This window comes from Schistocerca americana, chromosome X (genome assembly GCF_021461395.2).
Source record: "Schistocerca americana isolate TAMUIC-IGC-003095 chromosome X, iqSchAmer2.1, whole genome shotgun sequence".
In the NCBI taxonomy this organism is placed as follows: domain Eukaryota; kingdom Metazoa; phylum Arthropoda; class Insecta; order Orthoptera; family Acrididae; genus Schistocerca; species Schistocerca americana.
In genome coordinates this window covers 358090075-358095658 of record NC_060130.1, presented here as the reverse complement: position 1 = coordinate 358095658, position 5584 = coordinate 358090075, and the positions used below count along the sequence as shown (strand labels likewise).

At 47.0% G+C, this 5584-nt stretch overlaps 1 pseudogene; it reads left to right on the top strand.

Moving 5' to 3' along the window:
- The first annotated feature begins 4701 nt into the window (after positions 1-4701).
- Positions 4702-4819, top strand: LOC124556882 (annotated as a pseudogene).
- The last annotated feature ends 765 nt before the right edge of the window (positions 4820-5584 follow it).

Sequence of the window (5584 nt, the reverse complement as noted above, 5' to 3'; positions counted from 1 at the left end):
ATCACGTAAATGCAACCCAAATACTCGTCGGTTGCTGCTGTTTATCTTACTGCATGGCTGCAGTCAGGAACCAGAGAACTTTGTGCACAGCTCTACGAAGCGTCCATACCGAAACAAAAGCTTTCGCGTGCCCCAAATAGTTACCTGCTAATTCCTTAGTAAAGATGCACCGCTCTAGCAGACAGATTGCACTAGGATCGGACCGTCGTAATGGCGCGCGGTAATGGAAGCGTTTCACACATAACATCACTTCACATTGCTACGTCCAGGAATCACGATTGACCCATTGTCGTGTAGTAATAGGCTACGTTTCGTGAAGTGCACAGCTTTACATTGCCGTAGATTGAAATCTAGATGCCAGTGAAACTTCCTGGCAGGTAAAAGCTGTGTGCCGGACCGAGACTCGAACTCGCCTTTCGCGGGCAAGTGCTCTACCAGCTGAGCTACCCAAGCACGACTCACGCCCCGTCCTCACAGCCTTACTTCCGCCAGTACCTCGTCTCCTACCTTCCAAACTTTCCAGAAGCTCTCCTGCGAACCTTGCAGAACTAGCACTCCTGAAAGAAAGGATATTGCGGAGACATGGCTTAGCCACAGCCTGGGGGATGTTTCCAGAATGAGATTTCCACTCTGCAGCGGAGTGTGCGCTGATATGAAACTTCCTGGCAGATTAAAACTGTGTGCCGAGTTCGAGTGTCGGTCCGGCACATAGTTTTAATCTGCCAGGAAGTTTCATATCAGCGCACACTCCGCTGCAGAGTGGAAATCTCATTCTAGATGCCAGCATTTGCATCACGCCGATACTCTGGCAAGATCAAATTTCATATTGCTAAAATACGCTGGTGGGCAAAACTTAAGGAGGAAAGTAATTTCCGCATGATGTATCACTGCCAAGTAACAAAGATCGACCAAACTTGGACAATACAAAGAAAAAAATCTGCAGCAGTATAGCGCAAACGTAACTGGAAGAACCACACAATTGAGACGAACAGAAATGACACTTTTACTCAAAGACAATAATTACACTGAAGTCACCGCTGTTTATCCCTTTCAGACCTTCCAGCTACAGTTGTGTACATTAACTTTTACTGTATCTTAGCTGCAACAAAAGAATGTATTCCGATGGAAACCTGGGGTGCACATTTATGAACGTTCAACCTTGTCATCATACGCAAGTGCGACCAACTGTTGAGCATTGCTATGAAAATATCATCAAGGCAATGTAGCAGTGCGCATCAGCTCGTAACCATTAGAATACACGGATGCGTATATTTCGCTGCATAACTGAATTTGTTGTTGCTATTTTGTATGGTAATTATTGAATGCTCATTTTACTATTTATTACAATAGAGAATATTCCGTTATTAATTATTTTAGTCCATAAAATGAAGCCAAGTCTAAAAAGTAAGTTTTGAAAATGGGTACATATTTTTTGTATAAATCTTGCCTCTAAGATCATTAAAAAATTATCTAAGAGCATTACCACATAAAGAAAAGTCTTACGTCCTCCAGAAAAACATCAGGTCTAAAATGGTTATGGTGGTTCCCTAGACGTTACAAACAGCGGGACATGGTTGTTAACAGGGTGTGTGATGTCCACGGACTGCAGTGCACACTCTCCAATGTGCTCCCACGCTAGCAACAATGTTGGTAACGAGTACTTGTGGAACTCTCCTACACCAGTGCGGCTGACCACTGTTGGATGGCCGGCCACCGTGGCCGAGCGGTTCTAGGCGCTTCAGTCCTAAACCGTGCTGCTGCTTCGGTCGCAGGTTCGAATCCTGCCTCGGGCATGGATGTGTGAAGTCGAAACTTCCTGGCAGATTAAAACTGTGTGCCGGACCAAGACTCGAACTCGGGACTTTTGCCTTCAAAAATGGTTCAAATGGCTCTGAGCACAATGGGACTTAACATCGGAGGTCATCAGTCCCTAGACTTAGAACTACTTGAACCTAACTAACCTAAGGACATCACACACATCCATGCCCGAGGCTGGATTCGAACCTGCGACCGTAGCAGCAGCGTGGTTCCAGACTGAAGCGCCTAGAAGCGCTTGGCCACAACGGCCGGCAGACCTTTGCCTTCCGATGGCAAGTGCTCTACCAACTGAGCTACCCAAGCACGACTCACGCCCCGTCCTCACAGCCTTAATTCCACCAGTACCTCGTCTCCTACCTTCCAAACTTCACAGAAGCTCTCCTGCGAACTTTGCAGAATTAGCACTCCTGGAAGAAAGGATATTACGGAGACATGGCTTAGCCACAGCCTGGGAGATGTTTCTAGAATGAAATTTTCACTCTACAGCGGAGTGTGCGCTGATATGAAACTTCCTGGCAGATTAAAACTGTGTGCCGGACAAAGGTCCCGAGTTCGAGTCTCGGTCCGGCACACAGTTTTAATCTGCCAGGAAGTTTCATATCAGCGCACACTCTACTGTAGAGTGAAAATTTAATTCTAGATGTGTGAAGTCCTTGGGGTAGTTAGGTTTAAGTAGTTCTAAGTCTAGGGGACTGATGACCTCAGATGTTAAGTCCCATAGTGATGGAGCCATTTGAGCCAGTTGACTGCTGGATGGTCGTTGGTGCATGTGCTCGTGCTGCAATACGTCTCCGCAATGCACCCCACACGTGCACAATGCAATTTAAGCCGGTGGAACGGGCAGGACTGTCCATTTACCAAATATCCTCTCATTCATAGAGGAACTACTATGCGCTGCTCGTTGCGGTCGCGTGTTGTCATTCATAAAAATGAAGCCAAGGCCGAATGCACCCCTGCAAAGGTGCGCTTGGGAAGGGGTACAGTATCGCAATAACGGTTACCAGTGAGTATACGACGACCAAAAATTTGGAGGTCAGTACGCCCAAGCAACATTATGCCTCCCAACACACTAACACCTGGACCACTGAAACGATCATGTTCGACAATGTTCCTGGGTGCATAACGTGTTCCCACCTCTCGCCATATGAGGTGGAGCCAGAATCACTACTCAGACTGAATCTGCTCTCATCCGAAAAGGGCACGCGACCCCATTTCTCACCGGTCCAGTCCCTATGATCTTGGCAACAGCGCGAACGGTGCCGCGGATGCGCTGGTGTCATCGGAACACAACGCACTGGTCGTCAGGCAGAGAAACCACCCCCAGGCAGTCACCGTGCCACAGTGGAACATCATATTGCGTGTTTGCAGTCCTTTTAAATATGATTGCAATTGCACCCGCTGTTTGACGCAGGCCCCTTTTTGCTTGTTGCGCACTGTAGTTGTCATCTGCTGCTCTTGTTGATCTTAGTCGATCACCCTCTCTCCTTTGGGCTGCTGCGCATGTGGTTCGTACTCTCCCCGTGCATGTGAAACAGTGCTGTGAGCAGTAAGCAATACCAAACTCCTGGGCTACACTCGTCACGCTTCGTTCTTGTTCAAGTTTCCTGATAATTCTTCCCCGTGCGAAGACAACCAAATGTTGTCTCTGAGAGGGAGAACACAAATACAATCCACCGTAACAGCTCTCTGACTGACACACCTGTCTTTTCCGGTTCCTTCATCTGCCTCTTGGTGTTGGGTCAGCTCCATTTGGCGCTACAGTCACAGTGTTCTCAAGCCATGTCTCGTCCAACTTTCTGTGCACGGCTGGGAGACCTCTGGCAACACCATCCCGCACTTCCATTCATTTCCACGGAATAAATAATACGTTAGGCTGCTTTCTCTAGCTTGTCCTTAAGTTTTGCGGAGCAGTATATATATAAGAGTTCCTCATAGGCAACCTACAGTGCCTTTAAATTCTATGCTCCTTTGTGTTTCGTCACGATCAAATGGGGAAAAATTTTAGGTGTCTGAAAAATAAATAGTAGCATCTACAGCTACACTCCGCAAGCCACTTTACTGTGCGTTGGGTACCATCGTCACTTCCCACTCTTCCTGTTCCAGTTGCGAATGGTTCGTGGGAAGAAAGATTGCTGGTAAGCCTGTGTGTGGGCTCGAATCTCTCTCTAATTCTATCTTCATGGCCGTTTCCCAAGATAAACGTAGGATGAAACAACATATTGGTTGACTCTTCTGGGAACGCGACCTTTGGGAACTTAAATAGTAAATCACGCCGTGCCTCTATTGCAGCGTCTGTCACTGCAGTTGGCTAAGTATCTCCCTGACACTTTCCCGCTTGCTAAATGAACTTGTAACGAAATGAACTGCTCTTCTTTGAAGCTTCTCTATTTCCTCTGTCAATCCTATTTGTGCGGATACCAGACTGACGAGCGGTAGTCAAGCATTTGTCGAACGAGTGTTTTGTAAGCTGCTTCCTTTATTGATGGACTATGTTTTCTGAAGATTTTTCCAAAGAATCGCAATTTGGCTACTATTTTACGCGCGATTAATTTTATGTTCCCGTTCGACTTTAAATCGGTTCGCATGCATACTCCAAGATATTTTATGGAAGTAACTACTTTCAATGATGGTTGTGAAATCGGGTGGTCATACTAAAAAGGGACTTCTGTCTATGCATTCGCAATACTCTATAATTATTTATGTTGTGGGTCAATTGCGCCAAACGTTGTTCCTGTGCAGGTCTTTCTGTACAACCTCCTAGCGGTGTAACTTGTCTGTAAACAACAGCATCGTCTGGGAAAAGCATCATGGAATGTCCGACGTTGTCTAAGTAATTTATGTATATAGTGAAAAATAATAATAACTACCCTTCGAGCTAGACAGGGCAATGGCCTTGCCGCAGTGGATACACTGGTTCCCGTTAGATCACCGAAGTTAAGCGCTGTCGGGCGTGGATGGCGCGTGGATGGGTGACCATCCGGACCACCATGCGCTGTTGCCGTTTTTCGCGGTGCACTCAGCCTCGTGATGCCAATTGAGGAGCTACTCAACCGAATAGTAGCTGACCACACGCCCCTCCTATCGGCATCCTCAGGTGAGGTCCCGATGGGCCACTTGTGGCCTGATGGCGGAGTGCTTTTTTTTTTTTTTTTTTTTTTTTCGATGTAGACACGAGGTACTTTTACGCCTGAAAACTTTTCTCCGTCGAGAATGACATGCTGTGTTCTGTTTGTACCAAACTTTTCAGTATAGTCAGACAGTCGGTCTGATATTCCCTATGCTCATACTTTGTTCATTAGGCGGTAGTGCGGAACTGCATCGAACGCCTTCCCGAAGTCAGGGAACACCGCATGTACCTTGGCGCCTGCATCTACCTACTGCTTTCTGGATCTCGTGCACGAACACAGCGAGGTGAGTTTTACACGCCGTTTTTTAGAGCCCGTGATGATTCCCACCGAGGAGACCTTCGGTCTCCAGATATGTCATAATACTCGGGCATAAAACGTGCTCCAATATTGCACAACGTCCAACGTCAGAGGTATAGGCTTCTAGTTTTGTGCGCCTGTTCGACGATCCCTCTTAAAAACGGGAATGAATTGCGCATTTTCCCAATCATGAGGATCGCTTCGCTCCTCCAGAGACTATTATTTTCCCAATCATGAGGATCGCTTCGATCCTCCAGAGACCATTGTACACTGCTGCTAGAAGAGGGGCAAGTTCTCTCGCATGCTGTTTGTAGAATCGAAATGGTATCCCGTCAGGTCCA